This window comes from Octodon degus, unplaced genomic scaffold (genome assembly GCF_000260255.1).
Source record: "Octodon degus isolate 3935 unplaced genomic scaffold, OctDeg1.0 scaffold00037, whole genome shotgun sequence".
NCBI lineage: Eukaryota > Metazoa > Chordata > Mammalia > Rodentia > Octodontidae > Octodon > Octodon degus.
The window spans coordinates 4,471,137-4,487,233 of NW_004524613.1; the positions used below are offsets into that span (position 1 = coordinate 4,471,137).

The 16,097-nt window shown below is 44.3% G+C and overlaps 2 non-coding genes across 2 annotated transcripts; both read right to left on the reverse strand.

Annotated features, from left to right (window-relative positions):
* Positions 1-302: 302 nt before the first annotated feature.
* LOC111816704 lies at positions 303-429 on the reverse strand. The gene has a single exon (XR_002821053.1). It is a non-coding gene; the product is annotated as a small nucleolar RNA SNORA44 (small nucleolar RNA).
* Positions 430-13,251: 12,822 nt separating this feature from the next.
* On the reverse strand, positions 13,252-13,392 carry LOC111816707. Its single transcript, XR_002821056.1, has one exon. It is a non-coding gene; the product is annotated as a small nucleolar RNA SNORA48 (small nucleolar RNA).
* Between the last annotated feature and the right edge of the window lie 2,705 nt (positions 13,393-16,097).

Below are 16,097 nucleotides of genomic sequence, written 5' to 3' on the forward strand. Positions count from 1 at the left end.
GGGGATTGAATGCAATAGCGCTCTACTATGGTGCTACACTCCTAGCCCTTTAAAGACTTTTTTAAACTTTGAGCCAGGGTCTTGCTAAATTGCCCAAGAGAGACTTGAATTTAAGATCCTCCTGCCTCAGCCTCCTGGAGGCAGTGTATATTGGTACAACAGTGCATACAGGTAATACTGGGATTATAGGTATACACTGCCATGCTCAGCATAAAAAGACTTTTTAAAGAGGTAATTTTATAGAAACAGATATGAAGAACCACTCGTACTATAGTTTTTCTTTTTCTTCTTCTTTTTTTTAATCTTATAGGAAAGGTGAGTGGCAGCCACAGGTATTGGGTTGACCTGAGCTGTCAAAATCTCTCCAGGTTGCTCTCGCATGCAGTTGGAGAGCCCGTGGCCTGCAGTTGGAGAGCCCGTGGCCTGCAGTTGGAGAGCCCGTGGCCTGTACTATAGTTTTTTAACGTTATAAAATTGTATTTTATCTGTGTGCAGTGATAAATACTTGTGTATTTTGACAAAAAGGTGCAGGAAAAAGATCTATAAGGATCAAGTAACCCTAACAAACAATTTTCTGAATACTTTAGGGTTAGTGTCAGGCAGCATCATAAGTATAAAAATCTTTAGTTTCTTTTTTAAATGATATATTTAAAGCCACCAGCTGCAGGTTGTTTGGAAACTTAACTCTTTGCTAGCCCTGAAAATTCTGTGATGTACAGTTGGCCCTCTGTATCTGTGTATTCTACATGCATAGATCCAGCCAACTGTGGATCAAAAATAGTCGAGAAAAAAATGTGACTGTGCTGAACATGTAGACTTTCCCCCCTTGTCATTATCCCTAAACAGTACTATTACTTATATAGTACTTCCTTTGTATTAGATAATGTAAATAAGCTAGAGATGATTTCAAGTATATGGGACATTGTACAAGGGCCTGTAAGACTTTCTTTCTTTTGCTGTACCAGGGATCGAACTCAAGACCTTGCGCTTGCCAGGCAAGCACGTCTTCCACTGAGCTATCTCCTTGGCCTTATATCTTTCATAAAAGGCTCTTGAGTATCGGTATATTTTGGTATCCTCCATGGGTACTGAGGGGCAACTGTACTTTCCATCAAAGAGTGGTATCTATGCCTCTTTCTTTTAAATCTGAGTGGGCCTCTGACTGATTTGACCAATATAACACAGCAGAAATGATACAGTATGATTTCAGAGACTGTATCACAAAAAGATTGTGTGGTTTCTGCCTTGCTCCCTGTAATACTTGCTCCCTGCAGATGCCACGCTAGGAGAAAGCACAAGCTGCAAGGAGAAGCCTTAGGTAGGTGCTGTGGTCAGTAGTCCCCCTGAATTCACCAGCTCATGCACCAGGCATGGAAGGAGAGAATCTTCACGTGGTTCCAGCCCTCAGCCATTTGAGTCTCCCTTGATAAGGCCCTGAATATCATAGAACAGAAATAAGTCACCCTCAGTGTGCCCTGTCTGCATTCCCCGTCCTTGGCAACTGTGAGCAAAAAAATTGTTTTGGATTTATGTAATGAGTGGGATGATTTGTTACACAGCAATAGATAACTGGAACATCCAGTCTTTTCATTATGAGAGATTATTACATTCAGTTCTTTTTTTTGTACTAGAATCAATCTCAGGATCTTGCACTTGCCAGGCAGGTGCTTCTGCTACTGAGATACAGCCCAGCCCAAAGTTCAGTTCTTATGGCTTGTATCATTTTCAAAGCATTCCTTCCTCCCTTATTTTCAGTTAATCACAGCCTAATTTATATACACTTGTAGTTTTATTTGTATTTTTAAGTTAGCTTTTTCCATTTAAATGTGCCCTTAGACCAGGGTTCTATCCCTGCACCACATGCAATGCCAGGCCCACCCCCAGGTGCACTGAGCTGGCCGTGGAGACCGGGCATGGTAGTGTACCAGTGCTGGGGAGGCTGAAAACAGGAGGATCACTAGGAGTCTGAGTTGCATAGTGGGACCCTGTACCAAATACATACATACATACATACATACATACATACATACATACATATGCCCTTAAAGAGGAAACTCTTTGACTGGGCATAGTGGTATGTGCCTGTAGTCCCAGCTACTCAGGAAGCTGAGGCAGAAGGATCTCTTCTACGAGAACTTCAAAGTTATCCTTGAAGGATACATAAGACACTGTCTCAAAACAAATAAATAATTTTTTTTTTTTTTTTTGGTGTAACCAGGGATTGAACTCAGGCCCTGTGCTTGCCAGGGAAGTGCTTATTCTACTGAGCCATCTCCCCAGCCCCACAAATAAATAATTTTTTAAAATTTAAAAATATTTTTTCTAAGTCATATTTGAAACAATTGCTATTAAATTTAAAAATATTTTTCCCATTCTTTTAATCAACTACGATCATTTGGCGACCCACTAGAGATAGGAATTACTGTTCAAAGCCTCTGTTGATTACCAAGTTCTTTTCTAATTTTTAACATTCCTTTCCCCAGATTTTCTCCTGTGTTTCCCCAGAGGATCTCACTGTGTCCTGAAGTCTCAGTAATCCTCCCTCCTCAGCCTCTCAGGTTCTGGAGTCACAGGCATGCACCACCTTGCCCAGCAAAACCTCTGTTTTTCTGAAGGTGTCCAGAAACTTCATTGCTGGGCAGCGCACAGGATGGTTAGCACTCAGGGCAGTGACCCATGTCAGGAACTGTGAAGGGTCTGAAATTTTGCACTGCTTGCAGGTTCATCATCTAGACTGTTTCATGGATGCAGGCCAAAGAGAGAGCATCCTGTCTCCCCTGGGTGAGAGACAAGGAACTGTATTCCTCAGAGAGAAAGCATAGGCAGAGTTCAGATGCCTGCTGGTGCCCCATGCTGCCCAAGCTCCCAGGAGGTGATACAGCTGGGTCTGCATGCACGATGCAGTCGGTCAGAGAGGAATCCAGTGCTGGGGAAATGACTGCTTTGTGATAAGCAGCACCAAGCCTGCTGTTTGCAGGAAAGATGTGACTTCATTCCTAAAAGTTGCTTGCTGTGAACACAACTCTTGTGACTGGCCTGGGTCAAGGGCAGTCAGGGCCTTGTATTCTTGGACACCCAAAAGGACCCACAGATATGTTCAGGGCCAGGATATCACAAGCCCCAGGTCCCAGGTCAGATAGGCTGTGAGATCCCAGAGCTGAATCTCTACCACTCTCCCCCCTTGCTCTTGAAAGCGGTCTTGATAACATTTAAGTAATAATGCAGGACCCCGGAAGATAGCTCAGTGGCATAAGTGCCTGGCAAGAGCAAGGTCCTGAGCTTGATCCCTGGGACCAAAAAAAATGCAATAAAAGGTAAACAGTTGGCTCACTTCAGTTGTTTAAGTTTTATTAGTAAAACACTCCAAATGTTGTTGGGGATTTTCCAGTTTGTACCTTTGAGGGAAATCACACTAATGGCTTGTGTCAATGAGCTATTGCTATAGTAATGCTACATAATAAGCCAAGTCAGTCTCTCTGTGGCATGTGACAGTAAGCATTTAGTTTTGTGTCATGAATTGCCCAGGCAGTGTGGCGGCTCTGTTTCAATCCATATGTTGGCTGGGAAGCTCTACTCTGCCTATCCCATTTCCCCCAGAACCAGAAGCTTAACCAAATATAGTCTTTAGCACTTGGAGATGTGAAATTCAAGAAACCATGCCCAGCTGCCAAGTGTATCTGGGCCCCTCTGCTTTGTGTATGACGTTATTCCATTGGCCAGAGGGCGTCTCATGGCCAAGCTCGAGTGGTGAGGAGATATGCTCCACCCATTGAGGTGGTGGACAAGGGAGGAACTGTTCCTGTCTAATCTAACACCTATCAAAAGCCCACCATGTCACTTGTTTCCACTTTCTATTTACATAAGCCCTCAAGTTTGTTTGTGAAGTCCTCCCTGTATCCTCCCTTCCAGCTCACAGTACCAAAGTACAGCAGGCTCTCAAATAATGACTATTCACACAATGGGTTCCTCCCCCACCTCTGAGAACATGCTTTGGAAAAATTTATACAGTACTTAGTCTCCTAAATTGATCAACACTTTTTCCAGTAATAAAGAAGAAACAAAACACTGCCTTGGAGTTTATGCCCCCAAGCTCCTTCCTCTGCCCATCAGGCTGGGGCTGGCTCTTGGAGGACTTGACAATAATCCATCACTTTATGTTCAGGCACTTTCACACACAGGAGACCTTCTATTTGAGAAGAGACGCGTATTGTGCAATTCCTCATAAAGAATGGCTTTGTTCTAGTTTTTATGGTCATATAAGGTTATAAAAGGTAATAAATTAATTTAGAAATGATTCAGAACAGAGAGACAGAATGGAAGTCAGAACAATAGCTAAAACATCTATTTTCTTTGCTGTCTTATATAGTAGAAGAGAACAAACTCAGGGAATGGGTTTTACAAAGAGGTTACTGAGCACAGCACCTGACACAAAATGTTGTATTGTGGTAACATTTTCCCTCCCATCCCGTGTGTGTGTGTGTGTGTGTGTGTGTGTGTGTGTGTGTGTGTGCAAAGAGGAATTAAGTAGTGGCTATGTGTATTCCTAGGAATCCCTGGAAGGTATTTTTAATAGATGCAAAGACTGCCCTATCAGCAGCCCACTCCCTGTGGTGGCCTTCCTCTCTCTTGCCCTTATCCAGCCCCTGCCTGTGAACACCTCTTGCCTGGGTGGCCACCTGAGGTCTCCTCCTCCTTCGCTCAGGATATTTGTATTGATGCAGGTTCTTCATCGGATGTGCTAACCACCCACACACAACTAGTATGAGCAAGACAAGGGGATTTACTGGTTCATACAACCACACCACTGACTGTGTGTGGTAGAACTGGTCTCAGAGCTGCTTGGATTCAGATCCAATTTCCATCAGGCTCTTCATCATTTTCTGCTGCTCTTTGCTTATTGAAGTCATTCTTGCCTATTCAGATGGACTTTCTCCTGGGGGAGAGGCAATTCCAGACTCATAGCCTATGGCTTCAGTATCTTCTGAAATATAGAGAACATTTCTTCCTTTCCTTTGGGGTAAAAAACTCCAGGTAATGTCTCTAATTGATCTGGGCTGAGTCACATGTTCATAGCCTGGATTAATCACTGAAGAATAAAGTTGGCTGCTGGGGAAATCACTGGAAACTATGAATTAATTCAGTTTAATTTGTATGAGCTAACTGTAGAGCTCCTCAGAGATACGAGGTGGGAGGCCAGCCTTTCCCCGTTCTGTACCTTGGGAGGTCCTTGTATAGCTTGGGGTTGGTGGGGGGGTATGGAAGTCCCCACACACTGGCATCTGGTGATCTTGCTATAACACAACTTCACTCTGGGAGGCAGCTCCCTCTCACTGTCCTTGGTGGCCATCTGGGTTTGGTCCCTGTGGGTCAGTGAGTGGGCTGAGTTAAATGCTGCCAAGATATCTGGTCTCAGGTGCAACACAGGCAGGTGGCAGCTGCCCATCTCTCTGGGGAATTGTTGTTGGAAACATGGTCATCTCCTGTCCCTGTACCCCTGTGAGGGCTGGTTCCTGCCCAGCTTCCCTGATGCTGTGACACTGAGGCAGGGCCATTCTGATCTTCATGTGAGGATGGGGATGCCCCAGGCCTGAATATTCTCGACTGGCTCTGCCATGGCACTGAGCAAATCCCTTCTGCCACTCCTGTGGCCCCTTGCTCCCTTCTTATCTTCCTCCTCTTCTTTTCCTCTTCCTCTTCCTCCTCATCCTCTCTCTCTCTCTCTCTCTCTCTCTCTCTCTCTCTCTCTCTCTCTCTCTTTCTTTTTCCTTCTTTTTGGTACTAGGAATTGAACTCAGAGATGCTGTAACATTGAGCTGAATCCCCAGAGCCTGAACCACCCCCATTTTAATTTTTTGAGAAAGGGTCATGTTAAGTTGCCCAAGCAGTGCTTGAACCTGAGTTTGTCCTGCCTCAGCCTTCAAAGCCTCGACTCTTCTTCAAGCATATTTTAACTCATTTAGAAGCTTTAGTGAGCAAAGTGAAATTTTCTGAAAACTTGCCTTCTGTCCAAAGATTGACATCTAACACATACTTCCTTATTTTAAACTAAAATGCATAGGGTTGGGGCTATAGTTCAGTGGCACAGTGCCTGCCTGGCAAGCACAAAGTCATGAGTTCAATTCCCAGTACCACCCTTCAGCCCACCAAAAAACTAAAATGTATATATCACATGTTATAATTTTTTTTTGTGGCACTGGCAATTGAACTCAGCATCTTTACACTGAGTCACGTCTCTGCCCTTTTAAAACTTCTTTTATTTTGAGACAGGGTCTTGCTAACTCATTAAGTTGCCCAAACTGAGTTTGAATTTGCAATCGTCTCATCTGAGCCTCCCAAGGTACAGGGCTTCAAACTAATATTTTTGATTCACAGATTGAATATGTTTTGGTTATATGTAATAAAGGTGCTTCTACAATATGTTTATTGTAGGTCACCTCTTAATAAAATATATAGTGGATATGACATTTTAAAAATATTAAATGGTGTCTCAAGATTCCCTCAGATACATATCTTGGGACAAAAATTTGAGACCAAGTAGTTTATTTAGGGGATGATCCCAGGAACTCAGTTTGAGTAAGGAGTGAGATGGGGAGAGAAAGTAATTTGCTGCTCTGGGCATCTGAGGCTTAACTCCACAAGGGGCTCTGAGAGACAGTCAAAAACACTCCTGAGTTATCCCATATGATGGGAAAGGACAAAGAGGTCACTGTTAATTCCCCACCTGCCACTGGTTGACAGACATTTCTGCTGGCATTACATGTCCGGTCCTTCTATCTTGTCTAGCGAGAGCCAAGCTTCCTCCTGTGGCCAGGAAATAGCTGAGCAGGGCCACAGCTGCAGTAATCATCCATGTAGTGCCAAGGAGATACAGGCAGGATATTGACACTCAGCAACAGATGGATTTTCATGCCTCTGAGCTGTGATATGCTGGGGTTTTCCCACCCAACCATGAGTCAGTGGAGAGGGAGGGTACCTGCCAACCCAGCCTCTCGGTAACCTTCCCAGATGATGATGGAATGTTCCTCATGGGGACCGCCTGACACCCACATACCAACTTGAGTAAGTGGGAGGGGTTGGGGACACAATAAGATGAACTTCTGATTCAACAGGGATTGGGGTACAGCTTAGTGGCAGGGCCATCTTAACCATACACAAGGCCTTGGGTTTCATCTCTAGCACCAAGGGGGTAAAAGATACAAAACACCTCATGCTTGAAACTGGCAAAGATTGGGTTACAGTTAATAATCAGGTTTATATTTTTCTGTCAGTAAAAGAAAATAAAGGAGGAACAAGAAAATATTTGTCTCTTATAGAAAATAAATAACCTGAATAACCACTATGAAGATAATATATAATGTATTAATTATTGTAACTGTCCTACTAGCCTGATTTGAAACTGTTTCATTGCTATTTTCTCATTAAAATGAAAAAATTAATAAAAATAGAAAATAAATGACATAGAATTCTTTTGTGCATGTGAGTTGCACAGAATAGTTTAATCCCCAACAAATATAATCTCCCCCAAGCCAAGCACCTTAACCTGGTTTAACCATTGGCAGGTCTGGAGCATGTGGCACTGCGCTGGGCATGTACAAGTGAAAAAAATATCTGCTGTATTTCCACTCTGCATTTCCCTCCCAGGGGCCCCCTCCCTCCCAAGAGTGAGGCTATTTAATTTCAGTTAGTTTATTGCAGCTCCATCCAGAGCTGGGCAGCAGGGCTGGTATCTTGTCTAGGACAAAGAAGTACTTTAGTGGAGATCCAGGGAGCAAGGGGCTGTTCCCTATGCCCCTGGGAAGGCTGGCAGGGCACTGGCTGTGCTGTGTGCCACTACCATTTAATGTCCTCTTAATTCATGAAATAGATGGGCTGTCCCTCCCTGCCTGTGTGTCTGTCTCGAGGTACATCATAACCAAGGATGAGTGGAGCAACGGCCTTGCCTAGTGGGGTGACCTTGGGTGCTGGCCTTCTCTGAGCCTTGGATTCTTTATCTGCACAGGGCAATATCTTGAGTGTGGCTCTTGGCTCTTCTTGGGTCATAGCCTCCCTTGTGGTGCAGACATTGTGCGACTCTTACGCACCGCAGGTCTATGCAGTTCTCAACCCCTGAGGATTTCTCTAATAACATAGAACTGGAGGGTCCACCTCCTCTCCCTGGCTCTGCAGCTGTGAATCACTTGACCTTTGTGAGCCTCTCTGTCTGTGTCTTACTGCCCCTTTCCCCAGTACTGGAGATTAAACTCAGGGCCTCATACACTCTAAGCACAAGTTCTACCAGTGAGCTACATTCTCAGCCCTTTCCATGTATTTTGAGTCAAGAGTCTTACTAAATTACTCAGGCTGGCCTTGAACTTGTGCTCCTCTTCTGTAGACTTCTGAGGGCACACACCACTGTACCTGGCTGCAGTCTTATTTATAACACACACACACACACACACACACACACACACACACCCTTACACTGTCTTAAGGCTGCTGAATTTGAATCCCAAATCTGCTGCTCCTTAGTTGTATGTATGACCTTGGACAACTTAACCTGACCTGTTTCCTCATCTAAAAGGGAATGATAATAGCACTTTCCTCATGGATTGTCATGTTAAGCAAATTAATGTATGAAAACAGTTAGAATGGCACCAGCTTGGAGTGATGCTTGTTCCTATGACCACCCATCCACCCTGGGAAGAAGTCTGACTTTTCTTACTCCTAAACTGAGCGTAGTAATATGCACAGAATAGGTGGGTGTTTACAAGTACAAAAGGCAACTCAGGCAAAGCAACAATAGCTAATATTTATTGAGTCTTACATAGAACCAGATATGCTGTCTGACTTAGAAATGTGCTTGGCAGCAAGAAGCAAAAAGCAAGAGTAAAGGGAGTACAAACGCAGGAGGCTTTATTTATCTTATGTAGCAAGAAGTCTGGAAAAGCTTAGGCTCTTTATTTCTCCTTTGTATCCTTATCAAGTGAATTTTCAACTTCAAGGTTTCAAGATGGCTGCTGTGGCTCTGTGTATCACACATGTTTTCCAGGTAGAACATGAGGAGCGGGAAAGAACGGAGAGTAGGGGAAGAAAGTGTAAAGGCTAAGCAATACTGGTTAAGTTTGTCACTTAAACGAACAAACCTTTTCTGAGAATACCAAGCAACTTCCACTTATATATCGCTAGACAGAACGTTGTCATGTGGTCAAGCTTATCTTCTAGAGAGCACTGGAAATCCACCCAGTCTCCATGGGGAGGGACGCTGTGTAACCACTGAGAGGTAGCCAATTTAAAGTATCTGCCACATATGAATGTTCCAATTTAATCTGTGTTAAAGCCTTGAAAGACTAAAACATGCTTTCCATTGGAGGTGTGTAAACTGAGGCTGGGAGAGCCCAAGGACTACCCAGGGATACACAGCTGTCAGAGGCAGAGCCACTGAAGGCTTTGGGCCTCTCCCTGTTACAGGCTGCCGTAACGTGGCTATGGTATATCTGGCCCACAGTAGGTGCTTTTTGAGAATGGCAACACTGGGAATTGAACCCAGGGTCCTTGTACTAAACTGCATGCGGCTCTACACTTTTATTTTTCAGAGACAGGATCTTGTAAGTTGCTAAATCACCCAGGCTGAGTTGGAATTTGTGATCCTCCTGCCTCAGCTTCCCAGAGTTCTGGGATTATAGGTGTGCACCACAACACTCAGCATAGCAAGTGCTTAGTGGGTATTAATTCCTTTCCACTCTGGGCTCCTAGCTTCCCTGCTTATAAAAATGGGAGTAACAACAATCCCCACTCTCAATTGCAAACAAAGAAAACAAAAAGTTACACATGTGAATTACAACTAGGCAATGACAACACAATTGTGAACAACTGCGCGGCAGTGTGCAAAACTAAAAGTAGAGTAATGGAGTTTTAAAAAAATCCACTCTAAGGGCTAAAAAGGCTGTGAGAATTCCGTGTGGCTAGGAAACACCACGGGACAGGATTGCTGTTCTTGTTATGCCCCAGAACTTAGTGCTTTCAGATAGTAGCCATTTGAGTAGCTCATAATGTTCAGGCTGGACCGGGCTCAAGTGGGTGGTTTCTCCACTGACCCCGCTGCTGATCAGTCATGGTGGCACTCAGCAGGGACACTGGCTTCCGATTCTCCCGCAGTAGTTTTGGGCCTCGTCCTTGTGCGCTGTCTCCAGTTGGGCAGCTGGACTTCCTACTTAGTTGTTCGTGGGTCTCAGGAATGAGTACTCCAAGAGGATGAGCCCTGGTGTGCAGGCCTTTTCTTGCAGAGGATGTCTCACGTGGCCAAGCTCCAAGACCACATGCAGGAGGCCGCTGAAGAGTGTGACTGCCTGGGAGCACATGTGGTTCCTTCCTTGGCCACCAAAATACCAACCAACCACTATTGTGCTCATGGTGTCTGACCTAAGGTGAGAGAAAGGGACAACGTGCTTCACCACAGGGTGAAATTTGTTGGGCACTCTCTGCACTCTGAACTCTCCCCAAGAACCATCACTAAGTAAATTTATTATTTTTTTATTTTTATTTTTTCGTGGAACCGGGGATTGAATTCAGGCCCTTGCACTTGCCAGGCAAGCGTTTATTTCCACTGGGCCATCTCCCCAACACCCCCCTCCCCCCGCCAAGTAAATTTAAAACTGAGAAGTTTTCAGGTACCTACCCAGTCAAATATTTCTGGAGGACAGCTAATTAGAACAACCAGGACCAAGATCTGCCCACACATTTTTTTTTAATTTTTTATTTATTTATTTATTTTTTTGCCCACGAATTCTTAAACCAATATGGAAATGTGGATCTGGAGTAGCAGGTGGGGAAAATGAATGGGAGTGTGATGGGTGACACCTTCGGAGATGTACTTGAGAAACCAGGCCAAAGCGAGGCTGATGGGGAAGTCTGTGGACATAGGGGGTGGCTCTTCTGATCCCTGGGAGCAGAGTGTGGGCAGAGGGCTACATGTTTGCATTTCTTGGGCACTCAATCCTTTTTGAATAAGATGCTTCAGAAATGATTTTCCTCATTAAAACAAATGCCACAGATGCAATGCCTTCCTCGTTTATATTTCTTCTAATGTGCTTCTGCTTGAGCAAGTCAGCCCTTAATGTCAATTTCAATTAACGCTGATGCTTTTGGTCTCGGCAGTGCCACTCATGGATGCAATGGGGGGCAGAAGGTCACTGGGAAGTGGGAGGTGGTGCACCCTCTTGTTAGGAGGCTTCAAGGCCCTGGTGAGGGAGGCTCTGGGAGGGAAGGTGTGGAATCATTTGCTTCCTGCTCAATGAAGACTCTAAAGATGTCACAGCCTGGGTTTTTTTGTTTGCTTGATAAAAAAGCTAATGTGGAGACCCAGTGGGAAGGCAGAGGGCAGAGCCACGGCTCTGTGGATTGAGCAAGGAATGAGACAGCCCATGCTTAACTTAGGAGAGCTTCTCCCCTAACTGTGAAGCCCCAGCTGGCAGTCACACGTGTGGGAACTGTACACTCTAGGCTGCTCTCTGTCATTGTCCTGAGGGTTCCCTGCTTCTGCCACATGCACTTCCTTCCCTTCCAGGTGAGATGCGGGTCTACTATGGACAGATGTGTGCATTGCTGAAGCTCAGCATGGCAGAGGGAGGGACCAGTGACTGGGGGTGAGGGTGGCTGAACAAGGCTCAGGGAGCGCTAGAGACAGTCACAGCCTGCCACGCTCTCTCCCTTGCTTCCTTCCTTACTTCCCTCCTTTTCTTTCTTTCTTTTTTCTTTTTTGGTAACAGAACTTGTTTAAGAAAAAAACATAGGGCCAGGGAGATAGCTCAGTTAAGTAAGCACTTGCCTGGCAAGTGCAAGGGCCTGAGTTCAATCCCCAGTTCCACCAAAATAAAAACAAACAAACCAAAAAACAAAAACATGGGTTTATGTTTTCCAAGTAATGAGCCTCAGGAATGATTTTTTTCCCTTCTGAAAAGTCAGAACTGTTTTTTTTTTTTTTTTTGCATCAATAACAAACATGGTAAGAACTCTTATTTTCTGAGCACTTACTGTGTATTGGGCGATACTACACACACTATTTCTAGTCTTCACATAACTTTTAAGGTAAATGTAATTTATGCCCACTTTACAGAGAAGAAATTGGGGTCACAGAGAGAGGAGCTTATCCTGTAAGTGGCAAGGTTAGAGTTTGAACTGAAGCTTGTTTATTGGATTTCTGGCTCCAGCACATCAATTCCTGAATGCTGAGGAGGTCCAGGCTCCTGGCTAAGACTTGCTAATAGATGCATCTGAAATGAGAAATGTCTTCTATGCAAGTCCCAGACATTCACATTGATAAGGATTAAGCATAGAGTTTAACCAGCACTCTAATGAGTCAAATTGCCAGAGCTCTTGCCCTGCAACACTTTTGATAGGCAGTTCTCGGTGTACACAGTGTACAAATATCCTCTGCAGCCTCATTTGTCCACCTATAAAATGGGCATGTTGGACTCTACCTTCAAGGTTGGGTTCAGTTCAATCCACCCTGGTAGTGCTTGTGGGAGCTCCCTGTGTGACTGCGTGGGAAGGCTACAGAGATGGATCAGATGGGCCTCGCTCCTAGAACTGGATGTGTATGCTCAGGTGGTCACTAATAAAAGGTGACCAAGCTAGGAGGGCAAAACCTCTCATGCAGACTTAGCCAGTGGTCATGTGTACAGGAAGGAAGTGAAGGCAAGTTTCAAGGAGATACCACTGGTACCTGATCTTAAAAAAGAAATATTGGAACATGAGGGGTGGGCATAGGAGGAAGCTCTCCTCAGCAAACTGTACATGGGGCAGAAGAACCACCTAGTCAATCCATAAAGCTATGAGATGTCACAAATTGTTGTAAACCACTGAATTTTGAGATGGTTATACAGCAAAAGAAAATTAAAACAGACCCCAAAGGTGTCTAATTATAGGCTTTACCCTAAAAGGCCAAAGATCACAAATTTTCAGGCCACAGCTTATAATAATTGTCCTTAGGACACAATTTATTTGGCTTACACAGTTATTTTAAAATATTTGAGGCAGCATTTAAAATTTCTATAATTTTACATGCAAATCCAGATTGGGGGATTCTCTTGAAAAATCCGGTATCTCAGCACCTGGGTCTTAGCAACAGATGGCTAGCCGTCCCCTATCTATGTGGCATGCAGTCCCTAGCTCAGTACAGTGCCAGCAACTCCTCTGTTGTCTCACTCCTAACCTGCTTTCTGGCCCCTGTAGTATTTGAGGTGTGTGTGTGTGTGCGCGCTCGCGCGTGTGCGTGTGCGTGTCCTAGGCATGAAACAGTTCTGGCCACCAACCAGGCATCAAGCTAGGATGAACAAAAGACTTATCTACTCTGCCCCTGACTGATGTAAGAATACGACCACCAATGAGGTGTCTCTTTGCCCATTGCCAGGGGGGAAGTATCTGAGTTTCTGATCTATACTTTTCGCATGACAATGGGAAGCCACTGAAGAGTTCTGAGTAGAGGAGGAACGATGGGAATTGGGCAGTGAGTAATGCATTAGCAGGGCTGACTATAAGGTAGGTGTAGTAAAAATAAAACTATCATTTAATCTGCCCAGAACCCTGAACCTCATTTATCAGAAATGCTCTTTCCCCTTGTTTGATTACATGGTCCCAACTGGCTGCCAAGATCTTTTTAGATTTCTCACCTCTCTATTCACAGTGATTGGTTAAAGAACATACTTTGCAGCTGGATTTGCTGGCGCATGCCTGTAATCCAAACACTCTTGGAGGCTGAGGCAGGAGAACCACAAATTTGAGCCCAGCCTGGGAAACTTAGTAAGAAGAAGAAAGAAGAAAGAAGAAAGAAGAAAGAAGAAAGAAGAAAGAAGAAAGAAGAAAGAAGAAGAAGAAGAAGAAGAAGAAGAAGAAGAAGAAGAAGAAGAAGAAGAAGAAGAAGAAGAAAGAAGGAAGCAGGAAAAAGAAGGAAGCAGGAAGCAGGAAGCAGAAGAAGCAGAAGAAGCAGAAGAAGCAGAAGAAGCAGAAGCAGAAGCAGAAGCAGAAGCAGAAGCAGAAGCAGAAGCAGAAGCAGAAGCAGAAGCAGAAGAAGAAGAAGAAGAAGAAGAAGAAGAAGAAGAAGAAGAAGAAGAAGAAGAAGAAGAAGAAGAAGAAGAAATAACAACAACAACAACAACAACAAAGTTCTGGGATGTAGCTCAGTGCAAAGGCCTTAGAAGTTCAACCTCTAATACCAAAAGGAAAAAAACAAAAACAAAGAACAACAACAAAAGAAGTGGTATTTTGCTTAAGCTCTTCCTCTTTTCTTCCCCCCCCCCTCCTCCCCTGCTGCCCTCTTTCCCTCTTTTTTTAAAAATATGCAACAGAGAACCCTGGCTGTTCCCTGTGGCTTTGAGCCAACACTTAGGAAGGCAGTCATTTGATTTTTTTTTTTTTCCTTTTCTTTTTTTGCAGAACCAGGGATTGAACTCATGCCCTTGCGCTTGCCAGGCAAGTGCTTATTCTACCGTGCCATCTGCTGGGCCCCATCACTTAGGAAGGCTACTCCTCATCCCAGGCAGGGAAGAGCAAAGAGAAGGAAGAGCACCATCCTCCCTGGAAAGGACATTATGCAGGAAGTCTGCCACTGACTTCCTGCAGGACTTAGGCAAATCTCTGTATCTTTACAAACCTCAGTTTTCCTGTGTGGAAAAGAATGTGATCTTAAGCCATATTGTATGATACCCTGAGATTTTGTAGAGGGCTCACTGCTCAAGGAGCATGGCTTGTGGCAGGGTGTGGACGCTTAGTAGGAAGGATTCTGGGGTCCCATTTCTCACCTCAAGCAGAGTCGCCTCCTCTCCCTCATGCTACATCCATCACCTTTCTGTAGGTTTTGCTTATGAAGATTCTAAAGCTTAACAAGTTTCAAAAACCCTGGGCAAGGTGCCTTAGGATTCTGACAGTTCATGATTTTATTCGTTACTGGAGGAAGAATAATGGCTTTCAAAATGATAATGAAAGTGTTTTTGACTGTTTGCTGTATGTCAAGCACTATGCTAAATGCTTCATACCCATTTATCTTTTTATCTTAAAAAAGTTCTTACCACAATGCAATGAGGTAGGGAATTAATTATTCCCATTTAGCAGATAAGGGCCTGGGAGTGGAGGGATGGAGTAATTTTGCTCACAATCACATAGCTGGTAAGTAGTGAAGTGGGGTTTGAACCTAAGTTGATAGGAAGGAGTGAACTGGCAGTCTACAGGCCAAACCCAGCCTTAAGATGCATGTCTTTCTGCTTGTGCAGTGCTTTTTCCCCCCTAAAATTTAAATTAACTGCCAGCTTTTAAAAACCAAATGATTTCCTATAAAAATTGGATTCAGAGATTTTTTGTTTGCTATTTCAAATCTGACACTGGTAACACTGGGGACTCTACTCCCACCTGAATACCAGCTCCCTCTTCTGGAAAAGTCACAGTCCTCCAGCTTGTCATACTCCTCTCTATGATCTTCACATCTGATGCACTTTCTCATTCAGGGGAGCTGCCCACCCCATGGGTCCCTAATTTAGCAAGCCCTGGTCTATTGATAAGCCCATGTCTTCTTCCTTTTAACATTCCTCCACCTATCAACTCCCCCTGCTTCATCTGCTCCCTTTTCACTCACTTGCCTTCTCTTTTTTTTCATCGGCCATTGTAGGGATGCAGCTAAACATGACTGCAGCGTGTGTGTGTGTGTGTGTGTGTGTGTGTGTTTGCTGGAGATTGAGCCCCAAGGCCTCGTACTTACTATGCATGGACTCTACCCCCAGCTCTTCCTATAACCATCTTCAGTGGTAACTGCCATGACTGTCCTGAATAACCCTTGTCTGTTTCGCTGCAGTTTCCTAGCATACTATAAATAAGTGAAAACATTTGTGTGGTAGGGCCGGGGAGATAGCTCAGTAGAATAAGTGCTTACCTGGAAAGCACAAGGTCCTGAGTTCAATCCCCGGTACTGCAAAAAAACCAAAAAACAAACACACACACAAAAAAAAACATTTGTGTGGTATACGGGGCTTTACTCCCTGACCATGGTGCCACAGTGTCACGGTGCCATGCCAGGAATATCCCCAACTGCCTTGATAATAGCCTGAGATAAAAAAGATACATTCTGGTGTGGA